Source organism: Acinonyx jubatus, chromosome B2 (assembly GCF_027475565.1).
Source record: "Acinonyx jubatus isolate Ajub_Pintada_27869175 chromosome B2, VMU_Ajub_asm_v1.0, whole genome shotgun sequence".
In the NCBI taxonomy this organism is placed as follows: Eukaryota; Metazoa; Chordata; class Mammalia; order Carnivora; family Felidae; genus Acinonyx; species Acinonyx jubatus.
The window spans coordinates 122,162,614-122,181,077 of record NC_069385.1 but is presented as its reverse complement, the minus strand read 5'-3'; the positions used below and the strand labels follow the sequence as shown (position 1 = coordinate 122,181,077).

At 37.2% G+C, this 18,464-nt stretch overlaps 1 long non-coding RNA gene across 1 annotated transcript in view; it reads right to left on the bottom strand.

Moving 5' to 3' along the window:
- Positions 1–12,024, bottom strand: part of LOC128315665 (uncharacterized) — a 38,366-nt gene extending 26,342 nt beyond the window's left edge. The window contains exons 1-2 of the long non-coding RNA XR_008298674.1: positions 11,342–12,024; positions 7,765–7,841 (exon numbers count right to left, since the gene is read on the bottom strand). This is a non-coding gene — a long non-coding RNA (uncharacterized LOC128315665). The remainder of the gene's footprint in view (positions 1–7,764; positions 7,842–11,341) is intronic.
- Positions 12,025–18,464: the final 6,440 nt, after the last annotated feature.

Genomic DNA, 18,464 nt, shown 5'->3' with positions numbered 1-18,464 from the left:
GGATATTTTGCTTTTGCTTGTGAGGATATTTCAGTTCCTTAATTATTATTAATATAAATGTACTTGCTTTACGTTTTTCTTTATTTTGCATTGTGAGACATTTCAAACACAGAAAAGTTGAATAATGCAATAGTCAGCCACTGCTTTACCCTGAGGCTGAGCAGAAGCTAACATTTTACTATTATTGTAGACTATTTGTTTTAAAATAAAGCATTACAAATGCAGACAAATACAAACAAACCTTATGTCTCTACCTTGTCTTCTCCTGAGATAACTTCTCAAGTTGGTATGCATTATTCCACATATGTTTTGGACTCTTGCTACATATGTATGTGTTTAAAAACAATATGTACCTGTTTTCTGTATATTTAATTATCACATATTGGATTAGATAGCATATAACATTGTAAAACTAGCTTTTAAAAATTTAACACTTCAAATTTATCTATGCTGATATATGTAGATGAAGCGTATTCATTTTAATTGCTGTGTTATTTCAAAACTATGGTTTATATATCCAGTCCATTTAAACATTAAGGGTATGTACATTCTTATACTGATCTCTGGAACACAAGGATCTCTCTAAGGCACATACATGAAAGTAGAATTTCCAAGTTGTGGATGACATAGGACCCTCAAGCTTCCAAGTGATTTCAAATTTGGTACACTATACGCTATGACTTGACAGGGTCAAAGAACACAAGTTCCCCCACCTCTCTCTCCCACTCTCCCTGCCATCACCTGCTGTACACCTTCCATCAGACACTGACTAATTGTCTTCTGGATATGGAATGGGGCCTCATTTTACTCTGCATTTGCTTAAACATCTTCTCACCCACTCATTGGCTATTTGGACTTTGTTCTTTTTGAATTATCATTTTATAGCTTTTGTTCATTTTTCTATTTTTGTTTTTCCTCATCTTGTTGAAAATCTTTTTATGTTCTGGGTATTTGTCAGTTTTATTTATTACAAGTAACTTTGACCACTTAAAGCTTGTGTTCTCACTTGGCTTATAGAGCCTCTCATGTAGAGGTTTTTATTTTTAATATTATCAATTTACCAATATTTCCTTTATGATTTGTGCCATTTGCATCTTGTTTGAGAAACCTTTTCCTAACATGATATCAAATAAGTTTCAAACCTTCTAAGAGTTTTACATTTTGCTCTACAAATTTAGGTTTTGAGTATATACTACATGTATTTTTATGGATAATGTGAGCTACAAATGATTTTTATTACTTTATTTATTTATGGAAAGCCAGTCTCCCAAACACTATTGATTTAGTAATATATATTTCTTTAACGTATTGCTCTAAATTTCCATTCCCATCACAGGGAGGTTTTGTATGTATCTAGGTCTGTTTCTGGTTTTATTTTTTGGGGTTTTTTGTTTGTTTATTTGTTTGTTCTTGCCTATCTGTGCCAATACTACATAGTCTTAAATAGTCTAGCATTCTCCTAAGTCTGGACACCTCCTAAGGCAAACCCCATTTTTTCTTTTTCAAAATTATCTCTCCAGTTTCATTTTTTTTGCATGTGGCTGTGCATTTTTGCCAACACTATTTGTTGAAAAGACTCTTTCCCCCATTGTATATTTTTGCCTCTTTTGCCATAGATTAACTGACCACAGAAGTGTGGGTTTATTCCTGGTCTCTCCTCTATTCTGTTGATCTGTGTGTCTACTTCTGTGCCAGGACCATGCTGTTTTGATTACTACACCTTTGTAGTACATCTTGAAATCTGAGATTGTGATTCCTCCAGCGTTGCTCTTCTTTTTCAAGATTGTTATGGTTATCTGGGGTCTTTTGAGATTCTGTACAAATTTTAGGATTATTTGTTCTAGTTCTGTGAAAAATGCTCTTGATATTTTGATGGGGATTGTATTAAATTTGTAGATGGCCTTAGGTAGTATGAACATTTTAACAAGACACAAGCAGCCCAAGTGTCTGGCAATAGACAGATGGATAAAGAAGATGGATATTCAATTTCAATATTCAATCATGGAATATTAGTCACAAAAAATAATGAAATCTTGCCATTTGCGATGGCATGGATGGACCTAGAAGGTGTGATGCTAAGTGAAATAAGTCAGAGAAAGACAAATATATGATTTCACTCATATGTGGAATTTAAGAAATAAAACAAACGAAGAAAATCCACACGCAAAAAAAAGACGCTTAAATACAGAGAACAAACTGGTCATTGTCAGAGTGGAAGTGGGGTTGGGTGGGTGAAATAAATAAATACATATATATGTAATCATTATATTGTATACCTGTATGTTAATTATACTTGATTAAAAAAATTAATCATCTCTCTATACTATCTGGTCTATTCCTTTTCCATACTTATTTTAGGATGAGCTTAAGTTCTATAAAAATCCCTATTTTTCTGGAACTACATTTAATCTGTTGATTGGCTTGAGAGAAATTACTTATATTTTGATAATGACTCTTCCCATTCATTAACATTTATATTGGGACTTTCTATATGTGCTTAATCAATGATTTGCAATTTTCCCCCACAGAGATATTATATATATATATATATTATATGCCCAGAGGTGTATCCACAAAGGTGAGTACATTACAATTTTTATATGATTGTGAGGTTTTTCTCCTGTTAGCTCTTCAAATTTTCTGATTGAAATTGGTAATGTTTGGGGATTATATATTTTTTTGAATTCTATGTTCTTTAGAAAATTTAATCAACTCAGAAGTAATGTCTGTTATATTTCTTCCTTTCTTGTTCTTATAATTTTTTTTTCTTTTTCTTATCTTATACATTTTGGCAAGGACTTCAATTTAATATGACACAAGTTGGAATCACGGGCAGCCTTGTCTCGTTCTTGACCTTAACAGAGATGCTCCTCAAGTTTCACCACTCAGTGGTGTGTTTGCTGCACTTTTAATAAAGACCACTTTCTAGTTTACTGTTACAACATATATTGCTTATTTTTTTGTAGAAATTTTCTCATTTGTTTTTTGTTATCAAAATAACTTGCATAAGATTTATATTTGCTTACAATTTCAATTTCAACTGTGTTTGCACTTCTCTTGCTCTTATCAGTCCCAATATTTTTATATGGACCTTTACTATGCTTGATCATAATGGTTTGTTTATAATCAGGAGGCTGTTCAAAACAACAGATCTTCAGTTAACCTTTTATATTAGCCTTTACATTACTCTTTCTGCTTCTATTTCAATGATTCCAGTATTATTATGTTTCCTTTCTTTCTGATTTTGTTGTATTTGCTGAGTGGTTCTTGTCCTGCTTTCTGGTTGATCTTGTCTTGATTTCATTAGTTTTTCAAATAAAATTATTTGATATATATATATATATATATATATTCCCTTAAGTATTGCTTTAGCTTTATATCCCAGGTTTGTTATGTAGTGTATTTATTGTGTATCAATGCTAAATACTTTAAAATTCATCATGGCATTTTTTTTGTTTATTATTCTATTTATTTTTGTCTTTTTTTTCTAATTCAAATTAGTTAAACATACAGTGTGGTCTTGGCTTCAGGAGTAGAACTGTGATTCATCTCTTACATATGACACCCAGTGCTCATCCCAAAAAGTGTCCTTCTTAATGCCCATCACCCATTTAACCCATCACCCCACCAACCTCCCCTCCAGCAACCTGAGTTTGTTTTCTGTACTTAAGAGTCTCTTATGGTTTGCCCACCTCTCTGTTTTTATCATATGTTTCCTTCCTTTCCCCTATGTTCATCTTTTGTGTTTCTCAAATTCCGAACATGAGTGAAATCATATATCTGTCTTTTTTGTCTTGAGTTACATATATAAATTGCTTAAGGAGCATTATTTTAATTGTACAGCTTGATGGATTTTATTTATGTGTAAGCCTGTAACAACTACTGAGCTCAGATGCAAAATTTCCAGGGCTTCCGAAGTTTTCCTCATATATCTTCCTAGTCCATACCCATGTCCCTGCCCCCTGAGGAAACTACTGTTCCAGTTCCTATTAAGAAGTAAGTTTTGTCTATTCTCTTGCATTTCCATATAAGTTTGAGAATCTACTTCCATTATCTTAAAAAACAGCTGGACATTTGATTAGGAATTGTACTGAATGTACAGATCAATTTGCAGAGATTTGGTATCTTAACAATAATGACTTTTTCAAAGAAAATGTGGTATATTGCAACACTTATGCAGGTCTTATTTAATTTCTGAGAAACGTCTCATATTTTTCAGTGTAGTAGTTGTACACAGCTTAGATTTACTCCTAAATATTTGATGCTATTGTAAAACTTAATTTTTAAATTTAGTTTTCCCACTGTTTATTGTTAGAATGTAGAAATGCAAATGCGTATTGTATATTGGTTTTGTGTCCTATGAATTTGCTAAATAAATGTATTCTACCAGAAGCTTTTTGTAAATTCTTATGATGTTTTATATACACAATTTTCTTTTCTGTAAAAAGGCAGTTTTTGTTCTTCCAACCTTTATTGCTTTTATATCCTTCTTCTGCCTGAGAAATGATGATGGTAGACATACTTGCCTTTTCCTAATCTCAGGGAGAAAGCATTAAATATATACATTAAATTATGGTAGCAGGAGTACCATCCAGGTTTGCTGGAAGAATGTAATATTAACAAGTTTTTAGTTCTATGAAATGCTTTTTCTCTCCATCTACTGAGATGATCAAGTGGTTTTCTCCTTTGTTCTGTTAATGTCTTGAGTTGTGTCAATAGATTTTTTAAATATTAAACTAGATTTATATTCAAAGAATAATTCAGCTTGATCATGTTGTATTATCTTTTTAAAATATATATTGTTGGATTTGATTTTCAGTTGACAGTTTTATTTTTCCTTTGAAATTTTAAAGATATTATTTCACTATTTTCTGAACTTCATTGATGCTGATGAGAAATCATTCATCATTTGGATCACTGTTCCCCTGTAGGAAATGTGTTTTCCTCTGACTGCTTATAATATTTTCTCTTTATATTACATTTTCAGAATTTGACTTTGTATGTAGGTGTGATTTTCTCATATTTACCCTGCCTGGTGTTTGAAGAAAAGTTGATGTATGATAAATAAGTTTGGGGTAATTTCAGTCATGATTTCTCCAAATACTTTTTTACTCCCTTAGCTCCCATGTCCTTCCATATACATTATACTATTCAGTACATCTCCAAAATCACTAAGGCTTAATTTTTTAAATCTTGCTTTCACTTCTTTCCTCAGTGAGATCATTGTATTAATTTTATTCAAGTTCATTAAGTCTTCCTTCTATTCTTTCCAGTGTGCTGTTAGGACAGTCAGTGATTTTTCAATTTCAGTTTTTGTACTTTTGAGTTCTAGAATTTCCTTTTATTAACAAAATAATTTCCCTTTGTCTGCTTTAAGTCCTTGAACATATTTGCAGTAGGCCCTTTCAAGTTTTCGCCTAGAGTTGTGTATGTGTGCATGTGTGTGTTTATGTCATGCTGAATGTTGTAGATGATACATTGCCAAAATTCTGGAATTCTGGATTATGTAGTTTCCTTTAACAGGTACTAAAACTTTATTCTGTCAGGTAGTTAAATTTCTGGTTGTCTCTCATGATTTTGTCAGGCTTTGTTTTTTTTTCTTTTCTAGAGTTTCATGATTCAGCTTTGTCCTTAATCTTGCCTGTGGCATAGTCCTTGCTTTAGAGGCTTCATCTGAATGCCCAGAGTGCTCAATGTGGTCTCTGGCCTCTGGCTGGGTCCCAACTCCTACATGTTCCAGCCCTTGTGACCCCATCAACCCCTCAGCCCCACAGCAGCTGCTCATGCTTGCTTGGTGGCCTCATGGACTCTCATCCTGTATGAAGCACAACTCAGCTCTGATGCAGTCAGCATTCCACCAGGACATTTGGGCCCCTCCTCAGCCTGTCCTGGGTTTCCCAGGCCATTTATCAGCTCTCCTTCCACCTCATTGGGGCAGCAGGAATCTGTGTTCTCTGTGCTCATCTGCCTTTGCTGCAACCCAGAAAGTACCCCCCGACAGACAGTCAGGGTATAAGTGTGCTCACTGCATGTTCCCCTTCTTTTAAGAGTCATGGTTCTGCACTGCCTGCTGTTCAGCAGTTTATGTTTTTTGTCCAGTTTTATAGTTTCTTACAATAGCTTCTTACAGTCAAGGCTGAAAGTGCCAGACCTGAGTTTTTAACTACCAGGTCACACTTCCTCCCTGCTGTCTCTTACAGTTAGACCAATTTACTTTCTCTGTTCCTGCTGGCAACATCTCTTCTGTTTCCCTCCAGCCACACTTCAAAGCTCTGATCAAGTCTTTCCTTCTCCATGAGGGTTTCACTCATCCAAGGCCATGGCATGGCTCATCCTCTAACCCAACAATTTATTGTCCAGGTACCTCATCTAGCACCTCCTCACATACTGAGAAACAGATAGATGTAGTGAGCACATGTGCCTGGGTTCTAAGCCTACCTTTACCCAGAATGTTTTTGAGGTCTGTGTTGATCACTGCATTGTTCTGTGCCTCAGTTTCTTGGACTCTGAAATGAGGATAGTAATAACATCTACCTCAGAGGCTTGTTGTGGGGATTAAACAGATTAATTTTTGTAAAATACTTAGCACAGTGCCAGGTACAGAGTACCTTGTTAATTAAAGTTAACTGTTACCATTTATGCCACCTTGCACTCTCTTGTCCAAATATCTGTTTTTATTTCAGATTTTAAGATAACATTTTTATTTTAAAACAGTTTTAGACTTATCAAACAATCTGAAAATAGTACAGGGAATTCTGTATGAGATTTTACAATAGTGTAGTTCTTTTGTTATAATTAACCAATATTGATATTTTATTATTAAGTCCACACTTTAGTCAGATTTCCTTAGTTCTTACTGAATGTCCTTTTTCTGTTCCAGAATCCTATCCAAGATGTCACATTATATTTAGTCATGTTTCCTTAGGCTTCTCTTGGCTATGACTGTTTCTTAGGCTTTCATTGTTTTAGATGACATTGACAATTTTGAGGAGCACTGGTCAGGTATTTTGTGGAATGTCCCTCATATGGGTTTGTCTGATGTTTCTCTCATGATCAGACTGGGGTAATGGGATTTGGGAAGGAAACTCCAGGGGTAAAGGGGGTAAAGTGTCATTCTCATATCAAAAGTACATGCTATTTTTTTCAATATATGAAATTTATTGTCAAATTGATTTCCATACAACACCCAGTGATCATCCCAAAAGGTGCCCTCCTCAATACCCATCACCCACACTCCCCTCCCTCCCACCCCCCATCAGCCCTCAGTTTGTTCTCAGTTTTTAGGAGTCTCTTATGCTTTGGCTCTCTCCCACTCTAACCTCTTTTTTTTTTCCTTCCCCTCCCCCATGGGTTTCTGTTAAGACAGATACCATATGTTTTCACTCTTATGTGGATCCTGAGAAACTTAAAAGTACATGCTATTAACATGACTTACAGTGTTAATGTTGACCTTGATCTCTAGTTTTATTTACCTTTTTTATTTATTTAAAATTTTTAATGGATTTTGCCTCTTTTCCAGCCAACAAAAGGGTAAATCTCTTAAAATCTGATTCTTCACAACTTTCTCACAATGAGCAAAGTGCTTTGCACATTCAGTAAATACCTTTCACACTAATTAATAAAAATACAATGGGGCAACTCCATTTATGGAGGAGGAGGAAATAGGCTGAAATTGACATCTGTCTCATAGGGAACTGCTGGCAAAGAGAGTGCTGATGGTGTCTGATGGCTACTGAGTAAGAATTTATGAAACTGCTTTCTTACCCCCCAGGTTCGAGATGAAATCTGTCAGTGACTATTTCCAGCTCTGAATCTAACCTGATGCCAATTCCAGGCAGTTGCTGTTGGGTATAAGAAAGAGGGAAAGGTGACGTTAATAGGGGCTCATATAAGTCTCTCACATAGTACCGGGTCATAAATAGTTTAAAATAAATACTTCTCTTTGACCTTCCTTTGAGGGAAATTAAAAACTAGAAACAACTATTAAATACCTGGAAATTTTCCATTGGGATTAGTACCCCTAAAGAAAAGATCACATTTAAATAGCTTCATCATAGTAAAATTTTGCTTCATGATCATGCATTTTAAAAAGTCCAGCCAGAGGCCCTGAAAGTAATTCTATAACCCATAATGGTCCTCTGCCCATTAAGTTATAAAAATGTGTTACAGAAAATGTTCAAGAAAAGTTGCTCCATGTTTATTCTTATCTACAAATAAGTTTATATGTTCAATATTTTAGTCTTTTTTGTTCTTTTATTATCATTGCAAACTATTTCTAGCATTCTTCCAATTAAAAGCAGCCTAAAGATTATTTCTATTCATGAAATTTCTGTTCTTGTCCTGTCAAAGGCATGATCATCCCCTTGAAAATAGAAGAGATTTGTACTAAGGCATATGGCAAGTTGGAAAACTCACTGGTAGGTCATGAGCCCATTTTCTATCTTGTCAATGTTTTCCACTCTTTCATGAAGTATAAAGAGTAGCCAAAGAGCACATTATGATCTCTAAAGGACTCTGGTCCTATGAATTCCTTTCCCTACAGAGCCCTGGGAGTGGTCCCAAGAGGTAAAAAAAAAACTGTTTATCTGCAGAAGTTTTTGGTCTTCTATGTCTCATCATGTCAGTGAACCATTTCAGGATAACAAATGTCACCCAAATGCCCTGCAAGAAGGACTGCAACATAGAGAGTGTTTAGTTTTTGTTTTGCAAACTCATTATAGAGCAAAAAATGTGTTGTCATCTTAGAAAATGCTGTTCAGAGAGAAAAGAAAACTCTTGAAAGAAATCCACCAGTAGAAGGGGTGATAAATCAGCAAAACCAACTTTCTCTGCTGATTTTTCAGCTCACCTCAAGGCCCCTATCTCCACCTGGGCCTGGATCCACTCATGGATCCAAATATTTTCCTTTAATCTGAAGTAGTCTGGCATTTCATAAATGTAATGTAATAAAAAATTAAGATAAACAAAAAACATTGTCCACATTTTCTAATTTTAAGTAAATCAATAATCCTTTTAGGAAAAGGGATTGGACTCCACATGGTCTCCACTTTTATTGTTGTTATGCTTAAAATATCAACTTGAATGTCCCCTACCCCGCCACCTTTCCCCTTGCCTGATTTCCTTTCTCTCAACATTTTGAGTACTATCTTGTTTCCCAGAAAACAGGGAACTGGTTCACCTGCATTTCTTACTTTATTCAAGGAAACATTCTGATTTTCCAAAACAGAACCTTTTCTTGTGTTTGAGATGGGAACTCTACTTCACATTCATTTCTAATTTCTCTTCTAGGGGAAAAAAATAACTTTCTATGTGCCTATTTTCCCTTTGTGATAACCACCTGGCTTGGGTGATCAGCTCTGTCTTAGATTACTCATTAAGGTGAGACACACACACACATACACACACAAGGCAGAGAGAGAGAGAGCTCCAAATTCTACCTATTCCAGGTGCACAATTTAATAATATCTTAGCCATATAATAAAAATAATATGCACACAATAAAATTAGTAATCATATAGCTACAGAAGATGTTTTCTCTCATGCCTGCCTTAACCACAATAATGAATCTCACAGCAACACAGCCTAGAAACAATGTAAAATATAGCCTGAGTAAAGTGAATAACAAGTGAAGTATTTAATTAGAAACTGGGCAGGCAGTTAATTTTGTTTAGCCTTAAGGTCTAAAAGACAGTGTAAAATTTCATGACTAAGAAACCTCTTAAACTACATAATTTGCTTATTTTTAACTTGTAGCATCAGGCCTATGATTAATCTTTGTAAATACCCACAGACCTTCAAGGCCCTGGGAGGGGACAGCCCTACACTCTCATTTTGAGGTTGGCAAATTTGATTGTGTGTCTTTCTACCACCTCACTTTCCTGAGTCTGTCTCCTACCTTCTCACAAGCGCATCTAAGAAACTTAAAAAACATATATTTATCATATTCCAAAATATTTTGCCCTAATCTTTTATCAAATTCTTACCTTTAAATTCTAATCTCTGTTGAAAGTTGAAAAAAAAAAAGCATTCTGATTAAACAAGCCCACTCAGGTATGAATAACTCAAAACCACTAAGCTGAGTCCTCATTGTCTTGGCCTTCCACGTTGTTAGAAACCTCCTTCATTAAACTCTCTCTTTCCTTGGCTTCTGCCACACCATTAGTCTGGTTGTTTTTATATTTTTTCTGCCCCACCCCATTCCACCTCACCACTGCCAGCAGCTGATTTTCCTGTTTCTTTTGCAAATCTCATATCTTTCACATGGACATTAAATGTTGGTATTCCTCAAGGTTTAGAATACATAGGCCCTCTTAGACTTTCCCACTGGGCTCCCTAGTTTCCAGGCCAATATTTAATCATGCTCTTTCTTCTACCTGAATGCATTCTCCTCCCCTTTACTTAGACATTCTGCTCATCTTTTAGAATACATTTAAGCCTCAGGTCCTTCACAGATTACCCTTCCTCAGCCTCTGAAGCCCACACATTGGTCTCACCAGTCTGGTAAAGTGTCCCCAATGTGCCCCTGCAGTCCCTGTGACCCATTTTATCACTGAGTCCCAATGATCATGATGTCAAGAATTATCTGTCACCCTGCTAAACAGGGGCTGTATTGCAGTCATCCTTGACTCCTCTGTGGCTGCCAGAGCTCTTGACACAAGGTAGACATGTAAGTATTTGCTGAAGAAAAGAACTGGAGGTGGCAGAACACAGAAGCTGATTCTTGGTAATGGTGGGCAGAGTGAATTCCAGGCACATTGTAGCCTCTCTGTAAATACTTAAAAACTTATAAACCTGTGAATGAAGAGCACTGGGAAGGAGAGCAGATCATCATCTTCAGAAAGAACAGTTTGATAGGATATGTAGTTAAAATAACTTTTCCTACCTCATCTTCACAGGGATCTCATGAGGTAGACAGGGCACACATCCCCACTAAACAGATATAGACACTATGGCGGTGGCAGTTTAAGTGACTGAAGCACTACGGCTGTGGCAGTTTAAGTGACAGAAGGTTATGAGATTTACACAGCTTAGAGGTAGATGAAGAACATAGGTTTTTTAAAACTGTGATTTGGTTCTTTTTCTGTAATACCTTAGAAGCTACTCTTTTTTTCATGAGTAATTTGAAGGAATATAGAAAAAAAATACCAGAAGTGGTAAATCCTTAGTCATTGATGCATAGTAACCTGATAAGTTTTTACTAGAAGTGTCCATCTTTGTTTACATCACAGAAAAATCTGGGTAAAACAGAAACTTCATTACAGGTTTTAAGAATGTCTTTGTTTTACAAATTATTCATGACTCTAAAACTCTGATATTATCACAACTGCAACCTCAAGCTTACCTAGAAATGTGGTGGCTTGGTCTGAGGCTCTCGGACCTGGTCAAAGTCAGGGGATTCAGGTGGTAAAACAATATGTGCCTGGCATGGGCATAGAGGAGTGAGTAGGGCAAGGTACATTAAATCAGAGGTTTCCTGTAACTGAATTGTCGCTCATAGACTTGGCTGTGTTATCTCCTTGAGGGGGAGCTCACAGAGAAAAATCTTGTGAAGTCAAGTTATTTGGTTGTACCAGAACATTAGTGACACAGTAGAATTCAAAATATTTTGGGCCATTCCCCAACTGTCTTGTTTCATGGAATTACTTTTCTGTCAAGGTAAATTCACGTAATGCAACAGTAAAAGCTTTAGCATCATCAGAACCTCTTTCAGATGTCTTGGAGCCAGAGATATGGGTACAACTGCAGTAAATTTTAGTGTATTGCATGGACAGAAAGTACATTTTAAAAACGGAAATTAAATACACAGATGTCTCAGGTGTATTGCATGAATGTGAGATGATGCTGGCCTGGAGGTGTCTAAATGTGGTCTCTTTCTACTCACTTGTATTCAGAGACTACTGGATATTTTTAAACTAAACATAGAACTGTTTTTTTTTTTTTTCATTTCAAGAGTGAACATGAAGAAGAATGGCTTCAAAGAGGCTGCTATGTCATATAATTTGGTTTTTTAAAAATATAATTAAAATATTGTTCAGAGAGATAACAGAACATAAAGAATAAGGGATGAATGCTGCCCAAGAAATATGCAACATTGTCATGGATATATAAAAGATGGGTAACCAAGAAGCTTTAAAGATGTGTAATCTAAAACACTCAATCTGAGGGGTGCCTGAGTGGCTCCATCAGTTAAGCATCCGACTTCAGCTCAGGTCATGATCTCATGGCTCAGGAGTTCGAGCTCCACGTCTGGCTCTGTGCTGACAGATCAGAGCCTGGAATCTGCTTCAAATACTGTGTCTCCTCTCTCTCTGCTCCTCCCCTGCTCACACTATCTCTCTCTTTCTCTATCCAATATAAATAAATGTTTAGAATTTTTTTTAATAAAATTAAACAAAATGCTCAATCTGAGGACAGCTAGGTGGCCCAGTTGGTTAAGCATCTGACTCTTGATTTTGGCTCAGGTCATGATCTCGAGGTTCTTGAGATCAAGCCCCATGTTGGGCTCTGCACTGACAATACAACATGGAGCCTTCTTGGATTCTCTTTCTCTTTTCTCTCTGCCCCTCCCCTGCATACTCTCTCTTTCTCTCAAAATAAATAAATAAACTAAAGAAAGTAAAATAAAATAAAATAACAAAATGCTCAATCTGGTGGAACAGCAATTAAGAGATTACAGATTGCTCACCTACAAAGGATTACCTACAGATGGGGGTCCTGGGTGGCTCAGTCAGTTAAGCATCTGACTCTTGATTTCAGCTCAGGTCATGATCTCATAGTTGGTGATATTGAGCCCCACATGGGGCTCCATGCTTTTAGCACAGATCCTACTTAGGATTCTCTCTCTCTCCCTCCCTCTCTCTGCTCCTCCCCTACTCACTCTCTCAAAATAAATAAATAAACATTAAAAAATACACACTTACAGAGGGATGTTATGAGGTCAGAGAAGTAGGGCCATAAGTTTTACTTTTAAATGAGCAGAATTTGTGTTCTTATAGTCACTCATTTGTTTTGAATGAACATGTCTTGAGTGAACATGTCAGGCCCTGTGCTTGGCACAAGAAATGTTACAATGAATAACATACCACCCTTGCCTTAGCTTAGAATAACTGTGACAAAAATTGTTTTGGCAGATAAGGTCGAAGGAGCACCAGCCATGGATGAAGCCAGTGGAATAGGCACCTAGTTCAGAGCCCCCCGACCCCCAAAGCCAGGGTGCCAGCATCCACCACTGCCGAAAGGGCTGCCTGCACAGTTCAGTGAGTTAACAGGGAGCTCCTGTTGTTTGACCTGGGTAAAGCCCAGATGGAGTGGCCTCTGGGCCTGGAAGAGGGCCAGAGGTGATTACAGGGATCAGGGAATCCTGAGCAGGAACCCAGCAGGTAGAATTGAAAGATGGCACAGAATAATGGTTAGCTCTGGGCTCTCAACTCTCAAGATCTGGAATCAAACCTGAGTACTCCAAATCACTAGTTGTAAGACTTCAGGCAGTTTAATTTGCTTTTCCAGCTATGAAACTGTATGGTCCTAATTCTTCTCTCACAAATTTACTATGTGAATAAACATCATACATGGAAAGCAGTTACCACAGTGACTGCTAAGTGGTCATAAAATTTCACTAAGTATTAGTTGTTAGTGATGGAGAACAGGGGACACTCAGATCAATGGAACAGGAGAGAGAATCCAGAAATGGATCCACAAATGTATGGCCAACTGATCTTTGATAAAGCAGGAAAGAATATCCAATGGAATAAAGACAATCTCTTCAGCAAGTGGTGCTGAGAAAACTGGACAGTGACATATGGAAAAATGAACCTGGACCACTTTCTTACACCATACCAAAAATAAACTCAAAATGGATGTACAACCTAAATGTAAGACAGGAAACCATCAAAATCCTAGAGGAGAAATCAGGCAAAAACCTCTTTGACCTTGGCCACAGCATCTTCTTACTCAGCACATCTCCAGAGTCAAGGGAAACAAAAGCAAAAATGAACTACTGGGACCTCATCAAAATAAAAAGCTTCTGCACAGAAAAGGAAACAATCAGCAAAACTAAAAGGCAACCGACAGAATGGGAGAAGATATTTGCAAATGACGTATCAGATAAAGGGTTAGTATCCAAATTCTATAAAGAGCTTATCCAACTCAACACCCAAAAAACAAATAATCCAATGAAGAAATGGGCAAAAGACATGACTAGACACTTCTCCAAAGAAGACATCCAGATCACCAACCGACACATGAAAAAATGATCAACATCACTCATCATCAGGGAAATACAAATCAAAACCACAATGAGATATCACCCCACACCTGTCAGAGTGGCTAACATTAACAACTCAGGCAAGAACAGATGTTGCCAAGGATGCAGAGAAAGAGGATCTCTTTTGCACTGCTGGTGGGAATGCAAACTGGTGCAGCCACTCTGGAAAACAGTATGGAGGTTCCTCAAAAAGTTAAAACTAGAACTACCCTACAACCCAGCAATTGCACTACTAGGTGTTTATCCAGGAGATATAAGTATGCTGTTTCGAAGGGGCACATGCACCCCCATGTTTATAGCAGCACTATCAACAATAGCCAAAGTATGGAAAGAGCCCAAATGTCCATCAATGGATGAATGGATAAAGAAGATGTGGTGTATACACACACACACACACACACACACACACACAATGGAGTACTACTAGGCAATCAAAAAAGAACAAAATATTGCCATTTACAACTACATGGATGGAACTAGAGGGTATTATGCTAAGCAAAATTAGTGAGAAAAACAAATATCATGTGACTTCACTCATAATAGCACTTTAAGATACAAACAGATGAATATAAGGGAAAGGAAGCAAAAATCAGATAAAAACAGGGAGGGGGACAAAACATAAGAGACTCTTAAATATGGAGAACAAACAGAGGGCTACTGGAGGGGTTGTGGGAGGGGGTTGGGCTAACTGGGCAAGGGGCATTAAGGAATCTACTCCTGAAATCGTTGTTTCACTATATGCTAACTAACGTGGATGTAAATTTAAAAAATAAATTAAATTAAAAAGTAATGATAAAAATAAATAAATAAATAAATAAATAAATAAATAAATAAATAATGGAGATCAGGGTTTTGAGGTAAAGACAAGACGTTAAATACTTTTACCCCAAAGAACCCATTCATCTGTTAACTATCTTAGTCCCTGCAGAGTCTTCTTTGCTGGGGGCTCCCTGTGCCTATCCTCACAATACAGTAATTCTTTCCTACCCCTAGACTTTTACATAATCTACACTTAGCACCCTTCATGTTGACTTTTAATTTTATGTTAAATGCCTATCTCTTGCCTACACCACACTAAGAGCAAAAAGCTCCAACCCAAAGCTATGGCTTATGCGTGTTTCTATTCCTGGCATATATTATGTATTCACATAGTAAGTATCCAATAAATGCTCTTTGAGTGAAATATTTATTTAGTAAAAAAAAATTGTCAGAGTCATAAAGTTTTGTTGGATTACTGAATAAAGAAAAATGTTGTAACATTAGATATGGAAATAATCTGTGATATTGAGCATATTCTATTAAAGGTGTTAAATATTACCCCATTTCAGATTATGTAGGCCAGAAGACACCATAGGAATGGCTTCTGTTTTGCCTTTTAAGTAAATCATTTCACATATTTTCTCAGACTCTGTCATAATAGAGATAATAGTGATGTCAGAATATTCCAGAGGTACCTGGGTGGCTCAGTCGATTAAGCATTCGACTTCAGCTCAGGCCATGATCTTGCAGTATGTGAGTTTGAGCCCTGCATCGGGTTCTGTGCTGACAGCCCAGAGCCTGGAGCCTGCTTCAGATTTTGTGTCTCAGTCTCTGCCCTCCGTCCCCCCTCTCTCAAAAATAAATGAACATTTTTATAAAAAAAGACTATCTAGAAGAAAAGAAAAACACAGCAAAATTCTAGGTTGGCAACACTGAAATCATTCTGAGATTTTTCCTGCCTATTTTAAGAAATAAGCGTTTTTTCAAATTAGAATCCTGGAACAAAATGACAAAACAAGTCTTTAAACCATGCAGGTAACATAGTAATGCTGATCCAGAGTAGGTAGTAGCAACCAGGATCTCAAACCACTGCTGTCCTCTTGTGGCCTGGCAGATGATCTGCTTTTGGTTTTCAAATCAACTTAGGCAGAAATGAAAGCTTCCAGTTCCACCCTGCTAAATTCTCTAAAAGCTACAACAGAAATTGAGCTTATTTTTCCAAGGAACTGATAGCGAGGAGGAAATCTTTGCTTAATGCATTGCCCAGGTAATGTTACCTGCTGAGACTGGGTTATGAAAAGAAAATGGCAGTGTCAATAAAGTAAGACAACTGCATTTTGGAGTAGAATTTACCCAAACTGGGGGTCCCCATAAAACAGTGTTCTTTGAGTGAGTGTGGACACTTGGAAGAAATAGCACTGGTATCATGCGTGAAGACCTAGCCTGGTGTGTCTTGTCTCCTAGCACCACTGGATAAGAACAAGGAGCTGAGCATCTTAGATCCCAATTTCTCCCTCTTCTAAAATTCCAGAATCCAGAGCAGTAAACATATTCTGCCATTTATTCTTTAATTAATATACCACCTGCCACATGCCAGTCACTTTCTGAATGACTGAAGGGCAGGACATACATCCCTATCTTTTTGGAGCTTACATTTTAAGTATCAGATCTCTCTCTCTCTCTCTCTCTCTCTCTCATCACAGTGAAGATTTGCCTGTCTGTGTTCCTGTGTGAGAATCACAGTGTAACCCATTTTAGCTACTACTTGAGTCTGCTGCTGGAAGTTCTCCACAGAGATGCCAAGAGCACTTTTCTGTCTGGGGCAGACTGAAATTCTAGCACATACCAGGGATAAATGACTTTTATATGGAAGCCTTCTTAAGTAAGTCTCTCAAAGATTCTCCACTTTGTGCAAAAGAAGGAAGTCCTCATAAGCCAAGGGAAGAAGCATTCAGGCATTGCTGGATGCTGTGCAGGAGCCTCAGTTTCCCTACAGGTGAGGAGAGTAGTTATAGTGCAAAAGGGCCATATAAGCACAGACACATCCCTTCCTGGGGGGTGGGCAGTCATCCGTACTCCTGGTTGTGTGATGTGGTTCAAGCCCACTGAAGGAAGGAGAAGCTCCCTTTGTGACTTTCCTTTCTTTCAAAATATTTTCATTGCTTTTATTTTCTGATCAGCAAAATAATAAATGCTAGATAGAGAGCACCTAGAATGTTCTGTGAGTTTTCTAAAACATCTAACCCCAGGCTTGCCCACAGTGGCTATACTGAGACTATGTGGCTATGGCACAGGTGGCCCTGAGACCCAGGAGGAAGGTGACTTCTCAGAGGGCTGCTAACATGATGAGGACAGAACTGATAGAAGTGCTCAGCATGTAGGGACCAAAGAGTGTGTGGCTTTTCCAAGGCTCTTCATGTTGGATTGCTTATTTTATCCTTCAGGGATACTCTGGGCATCATTTAATAATCTTACGATGTAGAGGACAATGATCCAGGGAAGTGTTTGGCCAGGGTCTCAGGGAAAATAAGTGTGTGCCAAGTGGGGATAACCAGTGACATTGTTGGACAGAACATATGAATCTCCTTCCATGACCATCTGTCCTCAATCAGAGGAAGTGGTTTATCTATCCTCAAGGAAAAGCCAAGCTGGTCTAAATCTCAGTTGTACCATTTAGCTGTGTGATCCTGTATGTCACCCATCTTAAAATGAGTATAATAGTATAAACTTCATAAGATGGTCATGATACTTATGTTAACTTTCATAAAGTGTCCAGAACGGTGTCTAGGGCATAGTAATTACCCAATAAATGGCAATAGTTGTGGGTTGTTTTTTGTTTGTTTGTTTGTTTGTTTTGTTTTGTTTTTCCCAGGAAATAGGAGGCCTTTAGGATCTTTGGGGCCAACAGAGAGTAAAGGAAAATACCATCCATAATTTCCAAAAGAAAAGTGTCATCTGAGGACATCATCAGACCGTCCACTAAAATGTGCAGAGTAGAGTTCAATAAAGTTCAATAAATGATCAGTGAGGTCCCCACAAATTCTTCCACACACTCAATGTACCAGATTGAATAAAAGAAGGAAATAAGTGAATGTGTAAAAAACAGCAAAAATTGTCTTTGCAAAAGGGCAGAAAAAGAATTCATAAGACCTAAATTTGTGAATAATGGAGAAAGTGTGATCCACCACCTTTGCAGGCATATCCTGGGGCTTTGTGGAGAGGTGGATTACATCATGGTGCCATGTTGAATTTCAGCCTGGGAGGAGCATCCATACATGAAAGTTGTTTCCAGCTGTCACTTAGCTATCACGACTGTCCAACTGCTTGTCATTAATCAACATTTACAAAAAGTCTCCTGGCAAATGCCCACTTTTATCCTTTCTCTTCATAATTTATTGCTAAAAACACAGATTATTTGCAGGACAGGTATTTATGGCTATAT